The sequence below is a fragment of the Aegilops tauschii genome, chromosome 5 (genome assembly GCF_002575655.3).
Source record: "Aegilops tauschii subsp. strangulata cultivar AL8/78 chromosome 5, Aet v6.0, whole genome shotgun sequence".
Classification (NCBI taxonomy): domain Eukaryota; kingdom Viridiplantae; phylum Streptophyta; class Magnoliopsida; order Poales; family Poaceae; genus Aegilops; species Aegilops tauschii.
In genome coordinates this window covers 196050993-196070515 of record NC_053039.3, presented here as the reverse complement: position 1 = coordinate 196070515, position 19523 = coordinate 196050993, and positions in this window count along the sequence as shown.

The window sequence follows — 19523 nt, the reverse complement described above, 5'->3', positions numbered from 1 at the left end:
AACTGGTAAGAATTTGAGATTCGCTTGAAGGTTTTGCGACACACCACCATCCCACCACTTCTAGTAGTCTGCAGGATCATATTCTTTTGTGTTTCTATTGCTGCTAACCATGGCAGGTTCACAAGCCGATGAGACTGATTGGGCGAACATGACGAACAAGGAGTTGCATGATAAATTTCAGCAAATGATGAGTGGCCAGGTGGGAGATGTGCTAAACAGATTTGAAGAGGCTATGGAGAAGATAGATGCCGTGGAGAAGTCGTTTGAGACAAAGCTGGATAACAAGTTTACTGAATTACTCAAGCGTCTTCCCCAACCACCACCGGCTGCACATGTCGCACCTCTACAACAACAACAACCACATCTCCAACGCCGCCTTCCAAATCAAGTGGGACGGGCACAGCGCGTTCCAATTGAGATTGGTCAAAATTCGGGTGCTGCTGTCCCTACTGTTGATGCTTCTTTGGCTCCTGCTCCTGCGGCGGCTGAGGAGGATGACGATTATGCAGGCGATTATGAGGATGAGGTTGATCAAAATCAGAACTACGTGCAGCCACCAGCACCACCACCAGCAGGTCGACCTCAGGTATATATTCGCAACGGTAGGCCGGCACCACCACCTCAGGTACGAGATCATGACCATCTCCCTAAACTGAAATTGAATATTCCACCATTTGAGGGTAGATATGTTCCTGATATATATCTTACTTGGGAGTTAGAAACTGAACAACGATTTACATGTTTACAATATCCTGAGGAGAGACGTGTTCCTGCTGCTGTTTGTGCTTTCACTAGCTTTGCATGTGTTTGGTGGTCTGAACATTGTAGATTATATCATGTTCCAGCTACTTGGGCTGCTTTGAAAACTGCTATGCGTACTCGTTGGGTTCCACCATATTATCAACGTGAATTACTTCAAAAATTGCAGCGTTTAAGACAAGGAAAAAATTCTGTAGAAGAATATTATCAGGAATTACAAACTGGCATGATTAGATGTGGTATTGTTGAGGAGAATGAAGCTATGCTTGCACGTTTTATGGGTGGATTAAATAAAGAGATTCAGACCATTCTAGAGTATAAGGATTATAATAATATCACTCGTTTATTCCATCTTGCTTGTAAAGCTGAACGTGAAGTGCAGGATCGACAGCCATTGGCGCGAACTAACTTTTCTGCAGGTCGACCTTCATCATGGACACCGCGTGCATCTTCTACTTCCACTTCACCATCACCTCCATCAGGTGCCACCTCCAGCCGTGATACAAGAAAGCAGGCACAACCACCACTCTCTGCCAAGAGCACACCTGCCGGGCCTGTGCAGAGCTCTTCTTCTTCCATGGCATCGACAGGGCACACAAGTGATATTATTTGTCGTCGTTGTAAGGGAAGAGGACATTTTGCGAGAGAATGCAAATCTCAGCGTGTCATGATTGCTACTGAGGATGGTGGGTATGAGTCCGCTAGTGACTATGATGAGGAGACTTTGGCTCTTATTACACGTGAAGAACATGGTGGAGATGATTCTGAAAATGAGACGCAATACATGGCTCCTGAAGACGCTGACAGGTATGAATGTTTAGTTGCTCAACGTGTTTTGAGTGTGCAGGTCACACAAGCAGAGCAAAATCAGAGGCATAATTTGTTCCATACAAAGGGAGTTGTGAAGGAACGTTCTGTTCGCGTCATCATAGATGGAGGGAGCTGTAACAACTTGGCTAGCATGGAGATGGTGGAGAAGCTATCTCTCACCACAAGACCACATCCACATCCTTACTACATCCAATGGTTCAACAACAGCGGCAAGGTTAAGGTAACACGTACTGTTCGAGTGCATTTTAGTATCTCTACATATGCTGATTATGTTGATTGTGATGTGGTACCCATGCAAGCATGTTCCTTATTACTAGGTAGACCATGGCAATTTGATAAAAATTCTGTACACCATGGTAGAAACAATCAATATACTCTTGTTCATAAGGATAAAAATATTACTTTGCTTCCTATGACTCCTGATTCCATTTTGAAAGATGACATTAATAGAGCTAATAAAGCAAAACAGGAGAAAAATAAGAGTGAAAATCAGATTGTGGCAAAGGAATTTGAGCAACAAATGAAACCTAATAATAAACCATCTAGTGTTGTTTCTGAAATTAAATTGAAAAGTGCATGTTTACTTGCCACAAAATCTGATATTGATGAACTAGATTTCAGCAAATCTGTTTGCTATGCTTTTGTGTGCAAAGAGGCATTATTTTCATTCGAGGACGTGCCTTCCTCTTTGCCCCCTGCTGTCACTCACATTTTGCAGGAGTTCGCTGACGTCTTCCCACAAGACGTGCCACCGGGATTACCACCTATTCGAGGGATTGAGCATCAAATTGACTTAATTCCCGGTGCATCGCTACCCAACCGTGCACCATACCGTACCAATCCAGAGGAGACGAAGGAGATTATGCGTCAAGTACAGGAGCTGCTCGACAAAGGTTATATACGCGAATCTCTTAGTCCTTGTGCTGTTCCTATTATACTCGTGCCTAAAAAGGATGGTACGTCGCGTATGTGTGTTGATTGTAGAGGCATTAATAATATTACTATTCGTTATCGTCATCCTATTCCTAGGCTCGATGATATGCTTGATGAATTGAGTGGCTCTACAATATTCTCCAAAGTTGATTTGCGTAGTGGATACCATCAAATTCGTATGAAATTGGGAGATGAATGGGAAACTGCATTTAAAACTAAGTTTGGTTTATATGAGTGGTTAGTCATGCCTTTTGGGTTAACTAATGCACCTAGTACTTTCATGAGACTAATGAACGAAGTTTTACGTGCTTTCATTGGACGATTTGTGGTGGTCTATTTTGATGATATACTGATTTATAGCAAATCTTTGGAAGAACATTTGGAACATTTACGTGCTGTTTTTATTGCTCTACGTGATGCACGTTTGTTTGGTAACCTTGGGAAGTGCACCTTTTGCACCGACCGAGTATCTTTTCTTGGCTATGTTGTTACTCCACAGGGAATTGAAGTTGATAAAGCCAAGATTGAAGCTATTGAGAGTTGGCCGCAGCCCAAAACGGTCACACAAGTGCGGAGTTTTCTTGGACTCGCTGGTTTCTATAGGCGTTTTGTGAGAGATTTTAGCACCATTGCTGCACCTCTCAACGAGCTTACAAAGCAGGATGTGCCTTTTGTTTGGGGTACCGCACAGGAAGAAGCCTTCACGGTATTGAAAGATAAGTTGACACATGCTCCTTTACTCCAACTTCCTGATTTTAATAAGACTTTTGAGCTTGAATGTGATGCTAGTGGCATTGGATTAGGAGGTGTGTTATTACAAGATGGCAAACCTGTTGCATACTTTTCTGAAAAATTGAGTGGGCCTAGTCTGAATTATTCTACTTATGATAAAGAACTATATGCTCTTGTTCGGACTTTAGAAACATGGCAACATTATTTATGGCCCAAAGAATTTGTTATACATTCTGATCATGAATCTTTGAAACATATTAAAAGTCAAGCTAAACTGAATCGTAGACATGCTAAATGGGTTGAATTCATTGAAACTTTCCCTTATGTCATTAAACACAAGAAGGGTAAAGAAAATGTTATTGCTGATGCATTGTCTCGTCGCTATACTATGCTTTCACAACTTGACTTCAAAATATTTGGTTTGGAGACCATCAAAGATCAATATGTGCATGATGCTGATTTTAAAGATGTATTGCAGAATTGTAAAGAAGGAAGAACCTGGAACAAGTTTGTCGTTAATGATGGATTTGTGTTCCGTGCTAACAAGCTATGCATTCCAGCTAGCTCCCTTCGTCTTTTGTTGTTGCAGGAGGCGCATGGAGGAGGATTAATGGGACACTTTGGCGTGAAGAAGACGGAGGACGTACTTGCTACACATTTCTTTTGGCCAAAGATGAGACGGGATGTTGAGCGTTTTGTTGCTCGCTGCACTACATGTCAAAAAGCTAAGTCACGACTAAATCCTCATGGTTTATATATGCCTTTGCCTGTACCTAGTGTTCCTTGGGAGGATATATCTATGGACTTTGTTTTAGGTTTACCTCGAACAAAGAAGGGGAGGGATAGCATATTTGTTGTCGTGGATAGATTCTCGAAAATGGCGCACTTTATACCATGTCATAAAAGCGATGATGCTGTTAATGTTGCTGATTTGTTCTTTCATGAAATTATTCGCTTGCATGGTGTGCCAAATACTATTGTTTCAGATCGTGATACTAAATTTCTTAGCCACTTTTGGAGATGTTTATGGGCTAAGTTGGGGACTAAACTGCTTTTTAGTACTACTTGTCACCCCCAAACTGATGGACAAACTGAAGTAGTCAATAGAACATTGTCTACTATGCTTAGGGCTGTTTTGAAGAATAATAAGAAAATGTGGGAAGACTGCTTGCCTCATATTGAGTTTGCTTATAATCGTTCATTGCATTCTACTACTAAGATGTGCCCTTTTGAAATTGTGTATGGTTTCCTACCTCGTGCACCTATTGATTTGTTGCCTCTTCCATCTTCGGAGAAGGTTAATTTTGATGCTAAACAACGTGCTGAATTGATCTTAAAAATGCATGAGTTAACTAAGGAAAACATTGAGCGTATGAATGCTAAATATAAACTTGCTGGAGATAAGGGTAGAAAACATGTTGTGTTTGCACCTGGAGATCTTGTTTGGTTACATTTGCGTAAGGATAGATTTCCTGATTTGCGCAAATCAAAGCTAATGCCACGTGCTGATGGTCCTTTTAAGGTGTTAGAGAAAATAAATGATAATGCATATAAACTTGAGCTGCCTGCAGATTTTGGGGTTAGTCCCACTTTTAATATTGCAGATTTGAAGCCTTATTTGGGTGAGGAAGATGAGCTTCCGTCGAGGACGACTTCATTTCAAGAAGGGGAGGATGATGAGGACATCAATACAATTATTACACCCACAGGCCCTGCTGCTATACATACTGGACCAATTACTAGAGCTCGCGCACGCCAATTAAATTACCAGGTACTTTCGTTTCTTGCTAATGATTCTAATGTTCATGAGAATATGATGCTGCCTAAATTGGATACATTTGTTTTGCTTACAAATGAAGGGCCTAGCTTTGAGAAGGATGAACATTGGAGCTAAAACAAGCATGGAGATGATGGCATGCGCATGGGGAACAAGAACGGAGTTACAAGTGATGATTTCAGGACGTTGAAGCCACCATAATGCGTGCATGAAGCCTTGGACGAAATATACAAGATGCTACTTCATAACTTTCGTCCAGAGGCTATTCTAGGTGCTGCGTCACCTTATTATTGGGCCAGGCCCATGTAATTTCGAAATACATAAGTATAGGCTGTTTTTAGAGTCCGTATGTGTGGGGAAACAAGAGATAGGGTTGGTTTCGGACCCCTTCCTCAAGGGCCACGAAATTTCCCCCTCTTCCTCCATATATACAGCCCTTAGGGCGTCGTTTAGACTTTGGGGTTTTGTTTAGATTAAAAGTTCGCCATAGCTGCAACTTCGCGTACTTCGTTTGTGTTCAGCGACCAGACAAAGGCGTCACAGAACCCCACCTTGATCAATAAAGCTTTCATCTTATATTCGCAATATCCAGATTGCAATCTCAGTTTCTTGCCTGTTCTTCGTTTGCTCGCAGGAAACAGACCCTCGTGGTTAGGTTGATCGTGCTCCGGCGTGGTCGATAACCTCTCGGAGTTGGTTTAGCGATTGCTAAGGCGCGACGTCCTCGCACGTTCGTAGTCGGATCGTCAAAGTCGACTTCCATCAAAGCGATATTCATCATCTCATCGAAAGACGGGACACCTTTGCCTCTATCACCACGAGGGTCTGTTTCCTGCGAGCAAACGAAGAACAGGCAAGAAACTGAGATTGCAATCTGGATATTGCGAATATAAGATGAAAGCTTTATTGATCAAGGTGGGGTTCTGTGACGCCTTTGTCTGGTCGCTGAACACAAACGAAGTACGCGAAGTTGCAGCTATGGCGAACTTTTAATCTAAACAAAACCCAAAGTCTAAACGACGCCCTAAGGGCTGTATATATGGAGGAAGAGGGGGGGAATTTCGTGGCCCTTGAGGAAGGGGTCCGAAACCAACCCTATCTCTTGTTTCCCCACACATACGGACTCTAAAAACAGCCTATACTTATGTATTTCGAAATTACATGGGCCTGGCCCAATAATAAGGTGACGCAGCACCTAGAATAGCCTCTGGACGAAAGTTATGAAGTAGCATCTTGTATATTTCGTCCAAGGCTTCATGCACGCATTATGGTGGCTTCAACGTCCTGAAATCATCACTTGTAACTCCGTTCTTGTTCCCCATGCGCATGCCATCATCTCCATGCTTGTTCTTGCTCCAATGTTCATCCTTCTCAAAGCTAGGCCCTTCATTTGTAAGCAAAACAAATGTATCCAATTTAGGCAGCATCATATTCTCATGAACATTAGAATCATTAGCAAGAAACGAAAGTACCTGGTAATTTAATTGGCGTGCGCGAGCTCTAGTAATTGGTCCAGTATGTATAGCAGCAGGGACTGTGGGTGTAATAATTGTATTGATGTCCTCATCATATACATATACAACGTGTACACCTTGTCTCGTTTGTTAGCCAGATTTCAGATTAAGCAACGCGGAGGACGGCTTGGTTTTCAAGAAGGGGAGGATGATGAGGACATGACTACCTTGGATACGACCAAAAATATTGCATACATGCATATTTGTCAGGTGATCTCTAGTGCAAACTATTCAATAATCTATTTATGTTATCCAGAACAAAAATACTTCACACACTTTTGTGTTTTGTCTAATTGCAGGTGTATGGGACATTTGTACAATGCACATATGAAGATAAGGCAAAAGGAGAAGTTTAGGTTCTGTTCAAAAAGTCCTCTCACGTCACTTTTGGGCCAAGAGAAGATAGAGTCCAAGTCTCTCACGTTCTGGACTCAGATTCGTACTGCACAGACATACCTGACTCAAAACGCCAACAACTTTTTCATATGGACTCCGAATTGGGTGATTCTTCTTTTGTTGGAAAGTGGATTTCATCATCTTTCCAACCCAATTGGATTCACCTTTAAATTCGTCCGGAGAATTGAGATATGGACGAAACAATCTGACGCTGCAGCAGAATCCGAGTCAAACAACAAGTCCAAAGGTGTTGCATCACCTCCACTTGGGCCCATGAGCCTTGTACGACCTAGGGTTGGTTTTAGGCTGCCTTCGGACGTCCTCCCACCTCCTTGGCCGCCACCCCTTGCTCCTATATAAGTAGATCCATCTAGTAGCTTTTTCCTTGGGATTTGTTTAGTTAAAATTTAGCCATTGCAACTTCGTGTACTTCGTTTGTGTCCAACGACCAGACCAAGACCACTTACGGATCCCCACCTTTATCAATACTTCATCTATATTCGCAATATTCAGATTGCATTATCATATTCTTGCTTGTTCTTCGATTGCTTGCAGGAATAGACCTTCGTGGTCAGGTGATAGAGGCAAAGGTGTCCCGTCTTTCGATGAGATGATGAATATCGCTTTGATGGAAGTCGACTTTGACGATCCGACTACGAACGTGCGAGGACGTCGCGCCTTAGCAATCGCTAAACCAACTCCGAGAGGTTATCGACCACGCCGGAGCACGATCAACCTGACCACGAGGGTCAGTTTCCTGCGAGCAAACGAAGAACAGGCAAGAAACTGAGATTGCAATCTGGATATTGCGAATATAAGATGAAAGCTTTATTGATCAAGGTGGGGTTCTGTGACGCCTTTGTCTGGTCGCTGAACACAAACGAAGTACGCGAAGTTGCAGCTATGGCGAACTTTTAATCTAAACAAAACCCCCAAAGTCTAAACGACGCCCTAAGGGCTGTATATATGGAGGAAGAGGGGGGGAATTTCGTGGCCCTTGAGGAAGGGGTCCGAAACCAACCCTATCTCTTGTTTCCCCACACATACGGACTCTAAAAACAGCCTATACTTATGTATTTCGAAATTACATGGGCCTGGCCCAATAATAAGGTGACGCAGCACCTAGAATAGCCTCTGGACGAAAGTTATGAAGTAGCATCTTGTATATTTCGTCCAAGGCTTCATGCACGCATTATGGTGGCTTCAACGTCCTGAAATCATCACTTGTAACTCCGTTCTTGTTCCCCATGCGCATGCCATCATCTCCATGCTTGTTCTTGCTCCAATGTTCATCCTTCTCAAAGCTAGGCCCTTCATTTGTAAGCAAAACAAATGTATCCAATTTAGGCAGCATCATATTCTCATGAACATTAGAATCATTAGCAAGAAACGAAAGTACCTGGTAATTTAATTGGCGTGCGCGAGCTCTAGTAATTGGTCCAGTATGTATAGCAGCAGGGACTGTGGGTGTAATAATTGTATTGATGTCCTCATCATCCTCCCCTTCTTGAAATGAAGTCGTCCTCGACGGAAGCTCATCTTCCTCACCCAAATAAGGCTTCAAATCTGCAATATTAAAAGTGGGACTAACCCCAAAATCTGCAGGCAGCTCAAGTTTATATGCATTATCATTTATTTTCTCTAACACCTTAAAAGGACCATCAGCACGTGGCATTAGCTTTGATTTGCGCAAATCAGGAAATCTATCCTTACGCAAATGTAACCAAACAAGATCTCCAGGTGCAAACACAACATGTTTTCTACCCTTATCTCCAGCAAGTTTATATTTACCATTCATACGCTCAATGTTTTCCTTAGTTAACTCATGCATTTTTAAGATCAATTCAGCACGTTGTTTAGCATCAAAATTAACCTTCTCCGAAGATGGAAGAGGCAACAAATCAATAGGTGCACGAGGTAGGAAACCATACACAATTTCAAAAGGGCACATCTTAGTAGTAGAATGCAATGAACGATTATAAGCAAACTCAATATGAGGCAAGCAGTCTTCCCACATTTTCTTATTATTCTTCAAAACAGCCCTAAGCATAGTAGACAATGTTCTATTGACTACTTCAGTTTGTCCATCAGTTTGGGGGTGACAAGTAGTACTAAAAAGCAGTTTAGTCCCCAACTTAGCCCATAAACATCTCCAAAAGTGGCTAAGAAATTTAGTATCACGATCTGAAACAATAGTATTTGGCACACCATGCAAGCGAATAATTTCACGAAAGAACAAATCAGCAACATTAACAGCATCATCGCTTTTATGACATGGTATAAAGTGCGCCATTTTCGAGAATCTATCCACGACAACAAATATGCTATCCCTCCCCTTCTTTGTTCGAGGTAAACCTAAAACAAAGTCCATAGATATATCCTCCCAAGGAACACTAGGTACAGGCAAAGGCATATATAAACCATGAGGATTGAGTCGTGACTTAGCTTTTTGACATGTAGTGCAGCGAGCAACAAAACGCTCAACATCCCGTCTCATCTTTGGCCAAAAGAAATGTGTAGCAAGTACGTCCTCCGTCTTCTTCACGCCAAAGTGTCCCATTAATCCTCCTCCATGCGCCTCCTGCAACAACAAAAGACGAAGAGAGCTAGCTGGAATGCATAGCTTGTTAGCACGGAACACAAATCCATCATTAACGACAAACTTGTTCCAGGTTCTTCCTTCTTTACAATTCTGCAATACATCTTTAAAATCAGCATCATGCACATATTGATCTTTGATGGTCTCCAAACCAAATATTTTGAAGTCAAGTTGTGAAAGCATAGTATAGCGACGAGACAATGCATCAGCAATAACATTTTCTTTACCCTTCTTGTGTTTAATGACATAAGGGAAAGTTTCAATGAATTCAACCCATTTAGCATGTCTACGATTCAGTTTAGCTTGACTTTTAATATGTTTCAAAGATTCATGATCAGAATGTATAACAAATTCTTTGGGCCATAAATAATGTTGCCATGTTTCTAAAGTCCGAACAAGAGCATATAGTTCTTTATCATAAGTAGAATAATTCAGACTAGGCCCACTCAATTTTTCAGAAAAGTATGCAACAGGTTTGCCATCTTGTAATAACACACCTCCTAATCCAATGCCACTAGCATCACATTCAAGCTCAAAAGTCTTATTAAAATCAGGAAGTTGGAGTAAAGGAGCATGTGTCAACTTATCTTTCAATACCGTGAAGGCTTCTTCCTGTGCGGTACCCCAAACAAAAGGCACATCCTTCTTTGTAAGCTCGTTGAGAGGTGCAGCAATGGTGCTAAAATCTCTCACAAAACGCCTATAGAAACCAGCGAGTCCAAGAAAACTCCGCACTTGTGTGACCGTTTTGGGCTGCGGCCAACTCTCAATAGCTTCAATCTTGGCTTTATCAACTTCAATTCCCTGTGGAGTAACAACATAGCCAAGAAAAGATACTCGGTCGGTGCAAAAGGTGCACTTCCCAAGGTTACCAAACAAACGTGCATCACGTAGAGCAATAAAAACAGCACGTAAATGTTCCAAATGTTCTTCCAAAGATTTGCTATAAATCAGTATATCATCAAAATAGACCACCACAAATCGTCCAATGAAAGCACGTAAAACTTCGTTCATTAGTCTCATGAAAGTACTAGGTGCATTAGTTAACCCAAAAGGCATGACTAACCACTCATATAAACCAAACTTAGTTTTAAATGCAGTTTTCCATTCATCTCCCAATTTCATACGAATTTGATGGTATCCACTACGCAAATCAACTTTGGAGAATATTGTAGAGCCACTCAATTCATCAAGCATATCATCGAGCCTAGGAATAGGATGACGATAACGAATAGTAATATTATTAATGCCTCTACAATCAACACACATACGCGACGTACCATCCTTTTTAGGCACGAGTATAATAGGAACAGCACAAGGACTAAGAGATTCGCGTATATAACCTTTGTCGAGCAGCTCCTGTACTTGACGCATAATCTCCTGCGTCTCCTCTGGATTGGTACGGTATGGTGCACGGTTGGGTAGCGATGCACCGGGAATTAAGTCAATTTGATGCTCAATCCCTCGAATAGGTGGTAATCCCGGTGGCACGTCTTGTGGGAAGACGTCAGCGAACTCCTGCAAAATGTGAGTGACAGCAGGGGGCAAAGAGGAAGGCACGTCCTCGAATGAAAATAATGCCTCTTTGCACACAAAAGCATAGCAAACAGATTTGCTGAAATCTAGTTCATCAATATCAGATTTGGTGGCAAGTAAACATGCACTTTTCAATTTAATTTCAGAAACAACACTAGATGGTTTATTATTAGGTTTCATGTGTTGCTCAAATTCCTTTGCCACAATCTGATTTTCACTCTTATTTTTCTCCTGTTTTGCTTTATTAGCTCTATTAATGTCATCTTTCAAAATGGAATCAGGAGTCATAGGAAGCAAAGTAATATTTTTATCCTTATGAACAAGAGTATACTGATTGTTTCTACCATGGTGTACAGAATTTTTATCAAATTGCCATGGTCTACCTAGTAATAAGGAACATGCTTGCATGGGTACCACATCACAATCAACATAATCAGCATATGTAGAGATACTAAAATGCACACGAACAGTACGTGTTACCTTAACCTTGCCGCTGTTGTTGAACCATTGGATGTAGTAAGGATGAGGATGTGGTCTTGTGGTGAGAGATAGCTTCTCCACCATCTCCATGCTAGCAAAGTTGTTACAGCTCCCTCCATCTATGATGACGCGAACAGAACGTTCCTTCACAACTCCCTTTGTATGGAACAAATTATGCCTCTGATTTTGCTCTGCTTGTGTGACCTGCACACTCAAAACACGTTGAGCAACTAAACATTCATACCTGTCAGCGTCTTCAGGAGCCATGTATTGCGTCTCATTTTCAGAATCATCTCCACCATGTTCTTCACGTGTAATAAGAGCCAAAGTCTCCTCATCATAGTCACTAGCGGACTCATACCCACCATCCTCAGTAGCAATCATGACACGCTGAGATTTGCATTCTCTCGCAAAATGTCCTCTTCCCTTACAACGACGACAAATAATATCACTTGTGTGCCCTGTTGATGCCATGGAAGAAGAAGAGCTCTGCACAGGCCCGGCAGGTGTGCTCTTGGCAGAGAGTGGTGGTTGTGCCTGCTTTCTTGTATCACGGCTGGAGGTGGCACCTGATGGAGGTGATGGTGAAGTGGAAGTAGAAGATGCACGCGGTGTCCATGATGAAGGTCGACCTGCAGAAAAGTTAGTTCGCGCCAATGGCTGTCGATCCTGCACTTCACGTTCAGCTTTACAAGCAAGATGGAATAAACGAGTGATATTATTATAATCCTTATACTCTAGAATGGTCTGAATCTCTTTATTTAATCCACCCATAAAACGTGCAAGCATAGCTTCATTCTCCTCAACAATACCACATCTAATCATGCCAGTTTGTAATTCCTGATAATATTCTTCTACAGAATTTTTTCCTTGTCTTAAACGCTGCAATTTTTGAAGTAATTCACGTTGATAATATGGTGGAACCCAACGAGTACGCATAGCAGTTTTCAAAGCAGCCCAAGTAGCTGGAACAGGATATAATCTACAATGTTCAGACCACCAAACACATGCAAAGCTAGTGAAAGCACAAACAGCAGCAGGAACACGTCTCTCCTCAGGATATTGTAAACATGTAAATCGTTGTTCAGTTTCTAACTCCCAAGTAAGATATATATCAGGAACATATCTACCCTCAAATGGTGGAATATTCAATTTCAGTTTAGGGAGATGGTCATGATCTCGTACCTGAGGTGGTGGTGCCGGCCTACCGTTGCGAATATATACCTGAGGTCGACCTGCTGGTGGTGGTGCTGGTGGCTGCACGTAGTTCTGATTTTGATCAACCTCATCCTCATAATCGCCCGCATAATCGTCATCCTCCTCAGCCGCCGCAGGAGCAGGAGCCAAAGAAGCATCAACAGTAGGGACAGCAGCACCCGAATTTTGACCAATCTCAATTGGAACGCGCTGTGCCCGTCCCACTTGATTTGGAAGGCGGCGTTGGAGATGTGGTTGTTGTTGTTGTAGAGGTGCGACATGTGCAGCCGGTGGTGGTTGGGGAAGACGCTTTAGTAATTCAGTAAACTTGTTATCCAGCTTTGTCTCAAACGACTTCTCCACGGCATCTATCTTCTCCATAGCCTCTTCAAATCTGTTTAGCACATCTCCCACCTGGCCACTCATCATTTGCTGAAATTTATCATGCAACTCCTTGTTCGTCATGTTCGCCCAATCAGTCTCATCGGCTTGTGAACCTGCCATGGTTAGCAGCAATAGAAACACAAAAGAATATGATCCTGCAGACTACTAGAAGTGGTGGGATGGTGGTGTGTCACAAAACCTTCAAGCGAATCTCAAATTCTTACCAGTTCTTACCCAGCAGCAGGTGGTGATCGGCAACCGTTGTAGTCAAAAACTCTCAAAGCTTGGATATAGCGATTACCAGGGAGAGTCAAACGCACGATGTAGACTTATGTGGAGCTGGGAAGGCTTATAATATGGTAGCAAAATGGTAAGCAATAATCAATTCAGATATGCAAAGTTGAATAAACGCTAAACGACGGTACTGTGCTGGTCCTAGGCTAGACCGTGCTAGAGACGCGAGCCTAGAACACTAACAAAATCACGGCGCTGCACGTAAACAAGGGAAAAGCACACTCAGGAATTTGTTTTTTCGCTCTTTTTTTTTTTTTTGTTTTTGCGCTCTTTTTTTTTTTTTTTGCGCTCCACCTTTTTTTTTTTTTTTTTTGCGAAAAAATCACGATAATGGCGAGTGTCTCAAAACTCTTCCCAGGTCAAACTGACAGGATGGGCACAAAATTTTTTGACTATTTTTTTTTTCGGAAATCAGGGCAGCGACGACGAAAAAGTGCGACAAAAAATCACTATGATGGCGAGTGTCTCAAAACACTACCCGGGGCCTAAAAATAGGATAGGGAAAAAATATTTTTGGTTGCCGAAATTTTGGCCTAAAAACTGCCCGGGGGTCTCCAGACTTTTTTTTTTTTTTTTTTTTCCGAGACCTACTCAGGCAAGGAAACACGAAACGGAAAATATATGGATCTCTAAAACAAACCGACTATGAAAAGAACTCGGATTGGTGGTGGATATATGGCGGTGGTATATGGCAGCGGTGGTGGTATATGGATACGGATTCAAAGCGGTGGCGGATAAGCAATGGTGGTAGATGGCAAGGCGATGATGATGGTGCGGCGGCGGCGTGACAACTTATGACCAGAACTCGAAACTCTAAAAGACTAGACTCTAAGACCAGCAACTTGACACGACGATGCAACCGCAAATTCAACAAAGCAAAAACCCTAAAAAGATTATGCAAAGGCTCAGATTGGTTCGGATATGATGAACTAACCCTAATTTTTTTTTTGTGGCTTTTTCGTGGACTGTAGGTATGAAGAACAGACTCGATCTAAACTACGAAAAACTGTAAAATCTCACCGAGCAACCTGGAAATCTGATACTAAACCATCTTTCGATGTAAAAAGATTATGCAAAGGCTCAGATTGGTTCGGATATGATGAACTAACCCTAATTTTTTTTTGTGGCTTTTTCGTGGACTGTAGGTATGAAGAACAGACTCGATCTAAACTACGAAAAACTGTAAAATCTCACCGAGCAACCTGGAAATCTGATACTAAACCATCTTTCGTGTCCCGTCTTTCGATGAGATGATGAATATCGCTTTGATGGAAGTCGACTTTGACGATCCGACTACGAACGTGCGAGGACGTCGCGCCTTAGCAATCGCTAAACCAACTCCGAGAGGTTATCGACCACGCCGGAGCACGATCAACCTGACCACGAGGGTCTGTTTCCTGCGAGCAAACGAAGAACAGGCAAGAAACTGAGATTGCAATCTGGATATTGCGAATATAAGATGAAAGCTTTATTGATCAAGGTGGGGTTCTGTGACGCCTTTGTCTGGTCGCTGAACACAAACGAAGTACGCGAAGTTGCAGCTATGGCGAACTTTTAATCTAAACAAAACCCAAAGTCTAAACGACGCCCTAAGGGCTGTATATATGGAGGAAGAGGGGGGAATTTCGTGGCCCTTGAGGAAGGGGTCCGAAACCAACCCTATCTCTTGTTTCCCCACACATACGGACTCTAAAAACAGCCTATACTTATGTATTTCGAAATTACATGGGCCTGGCCCAATAATAAGGTGACGCAGCACCTAGAATAGCCTCTGGACGAAAGTTATGAAGTAGCATCTTGTATATTTCGTCCAAGGCTTCATGCACGCATTATGGTGGCTTCAACGTCCTGAAATCATCACTTGTAACTCCGTTCTTGTTCCCCATGCGCATGCCATCATCTCCATGCTTGTTCTTGCTCCAATGTTCATCCTTCTCAAAGCTAGGCCCTTCATTTGTAAGCAAAACAAATGTATCCAATTTAGGCAGCATCATATTCTCATGAACATTAGAATCATTAGCAAGAAACGAAAGTACCTGGTAATTTAATTGGCGTGCGCGAGCTCTAGTAATTGGTCCAGTATGTATAGCAGCAGGGACTGTGGGTGTAATAATTGTATTGATGTCCTCATCATCCTCCCCTTCTTGAAATGAAGTCGTCCTCGACGGAAGCTCATCTTCCTCACCCAAATAAGGCTTCAAATCTGCAATATTAAAAGTGGAACTAACCCCAAAATCTGCAGGCAGCTCAAGTTTATATGCATTATCATTTATTTTCTCTAACACCTTAAAAGGACCATCAGCACGTGGCATTAGCTTTGATTTGCGCAAATCAGGAAATCTATCCTTACGCAAATGTAACCAAACAAGATCTCCAGGTGCAAACACAACATGTTTTCTACCCTTATCTCCAGCAAGTTTATATTTAGCATTCATACGCTCAATGTTTTCCTTAGTTAACTCATGCATTTTTAAGATCAATTCAGCACGTTGTTTAGCATCAAAATTAACCTTCTCCGAAGATGGAAGAGGCAACAAATCAATAGGTGCACGAGGTAGGAAACCATACACAATTTCAAAAGGGCACATCTTAGTAGTAGAATGCAATGAACGATTATAAGCAAACTCAATATGAGGCAAGCAGTCTTCCCACATTTTCTTATTATTCTTCAAAACAGCCCTAAGCATAGTAGACAATGTTCTATTGACTACTTCAGTTTGTCCATCAGTTTGGGGGTGACAAGTAGTACTAAAAAGCAGTTTAGTCCCCAACTTAGCCCATAAACATCTCCAAAAGTGGCTAAGAAATTTAGTATCACGATCTGAAACAATAGTATTTGGCACACCATGCAAGCGAATAATTTCACGAAAGAACAAATCAGCAACATTAACAGCATCATCGCTTTTATGACATGGTATAAAGTGCGCCATTTTCGAGAATCTATCCACGACAACAAATATGCTATCCCTCCCCTTCTTTGTTCGAGGTAAACCTAAAACAAAGTCCATAGATATATCCTCCCAAGGAACACTAGGTACAGGCAAAGGCATATATAAACCATGAGGATTGAGTCGTGACTTAGCTTTTTGACATGTAGTGCAGCGAGCAACAAAACGCTCAACATCCCGTCTCATCTTTGGCCAAAAGAAATGTGTAACAAGTACGTCCTCCGTCTTCTTCACGCCAAAGTGTCCCATTAATCCTCCTCCATGCGCCTCCTGCAACAACAAAAGACGAAGAGAGCTAGCTGGAATGCATAGCTTGTTAGCACGGAACACAAATCCATCATTAACGACAAACTTGTTCCAGGTTCTTCCTTCTTTACAATTCTGCAATACATCTTTAAAATCAGCATCATGCACATATTGATCTTTGATGGTCTCCAAACCAAATATTTTGAAGTCAAGTTGTGAAAGCATAGTATAGCGACGAGACAATGCATCAGCAATAACATTTTCTTTACCCTTCTTGTGTTTAATGACATAAGGGAAAGTTTCAATGAATTCAACCCATTTAGCATGTCTACGATTCAGTTTAGCTTGACTTTTAATATGTTTCAAAGATTCATGATCAGAATGTATAACAAATTCTTTGGGCCATAAATAATGTTGCCATGTTTCTAAAGTCCGAACAAGAGCATATAGTTCTTTATCATAAGTAGAATAATTCAGACTAGGCCCACTCAATTTTTCAGAAAAGTATGCAACAGGTTTGCCATCTTGTAATAACACACCTCCTAATCCAATGCCACTAGCATCACATTCAAGCTCAAAAGTCTTATTAAAATCAGGAAGTTGGAGTAAAGGAGCATGTGTCAACTTATCTTTCAATACCGTGAAGGCTTCTTCCTGTGCGGTACCCCAAACAAAAGGCACATCCTTCTTTGTAAGCTCGTTGAGAGGTGCAGCAATGGTGCTAAAATCTCTCACAAAACGCCTATAGAAACCAGCGAGTCCAAGAAAACTCCGCACTTGTGTGACCGTTTTGGGCTGCGGCCAACTCTCAATAGCTTCAATCTTGGCTTTATCAACTTCAATTCCCTGTGGAGTAACAACATAGCCAAGAAAAGATACTCGGTCGGTGCAAAAGGTGCACTTCCCAAGGTTACCAAACAAACGTGCATCACGTAGAGCAATAAAAACAGCACGTAAATGTTCCAAATGTTGTTCCAAAGATTTGCTATAAATCAGTATATCATCAAAATAGACCACCACAAATCGTCCAATGAAAGCACGTAAAACTTCATTCATTAGTCTCATGAAAGTACTAGGTGCATTAGTTAACCCAAAAGGCATGACTAACCACTCATATAAACCAAACTTAGTTTTAAATGCAGTTTTCCATTCATCTCCCAATTTCATACGAATTTGATGGTATCCACTACGCAAATCAACTTTGGAGAATATTGTAGAGCCACTCAATTCATCAAGCATATCATCGAGCCTAGGAATAGGATGACGATAACGAATAGTAATATTATTAATGCCTCTACAATCAACACACATACGCGACGTACCATCCTTTTTAGGCACGAGTATAATAGGAACAGCACAAGGACTAAGAGATTCGCGTATATAACCTTTGTCGAGCAGCTCCTGTACTTGACGCATAATCTCCTTCGTCTCCTCTGGATTGGTACGGTATGGTGCACGGTTGGGTAGCGATGCACCGGGAATTAAGTCAATTTGATGCTCAATCCCTCGAATAGGTGGTAATCCCGGTGGCACGTCTTGTGGGAAGACGTCAGCGAACTCCTGCAAAATGTGAGTGACAGCAGGGGGCAAAGAGGAAGGCACGTCCTCGAATGAAAATAATGCCTCTTTGCACACAAAAGCATAGCAAACAGATTTGCTGAAATCTAGTTCATCAATATCAGATTTTGTGGCAAGTAAACATGCACTTTTCAATTTAATTTCAGAAACAACACTAGATGGTTTATTATTAGGTTTCATTTGTTGCTCAAATTCCTTTGCCACAATCTGATTTTCACTCTTCTTTTTCTCCTGTTTTGCTTTATTAGCTCTATTAATGTCATCTTTCAAAATGGAATCAGGAGTCATAGGAAGCAAAGTAATATTTTTATCCTTATGAACAAGAGTATACTGATTGTTTCTACCATGGTGTACAGAATTTTTATCAAATTGCCATGGTCTACCTAGTAATAAGGAACATGCTTGCATGGGTACCACATCACAATCAACATAATCAGCATATGTAGAGATACTAAAATGCACTCGAACAGTACGTGTTACCTTAACCTTGCCGCTGTTGTTGAACCATTGGATGTAGTAAGGATGTGGATGTGGTCTTGTGGTGAGAGATAGCTTCTCCACCATCTCCATGCTAGCCAAGTTGTTACAGCTCCCTCCATCTATGATGACGCGAACAGAACGTTCCTTCACAACTCCCTTTGTATGGAACAAATTATGCCTCTGATTTTGCTCTGCTTGTGTGACCTGCACACTCAAAACACGTTGAGCAACTAAACATTCATACCTGTCAGCGTCTTCAGGAGCCATGTATTGCGTCTCATTTTCAGAATCATCTCCACCATGTTCTTCACGTGTAATAAGAGCCAAAGTCTCCTCATCATAGTCACTAGCGGACTCATACCCACCATCCTCAGTAGCAATCATGACACGCTGAGATTTGCATTCTCTCGCAAAATGTCCTCTTCCCTTACAACGACGACAAATAATATCACTTGTGTGCCCTGTCGATGCCATGGAAGAAGAAGAGCTCTGCACAGGCCCGGCAGGTGTGCTCTTGGCAGAGAGTGGTGGTTGTGCCTGCTTTCTTGTATCACGGCTGGAGGTGGCACCTGATGGAGGTGATGGTGAAGTGGAAGTAGAAGATGCACGCGGTGTCCATGATGAAGGTCGACCTGCAGAAAAGTTAGTTCGCGCCAATGGCTGTCGATCCTGCACTTCACGTTCAGCTTTACAAGCAAGATGGAATAAACGAGTGATATTATTATAATCCTTATACTCTAGAATGGTCTGAATCTCTTTATTTAATCCACCCATAAAACGTGCAAGCATAGCTTCATTCTCCTCAACAATACCACATCTAATCATGCCAGTTTGTAATT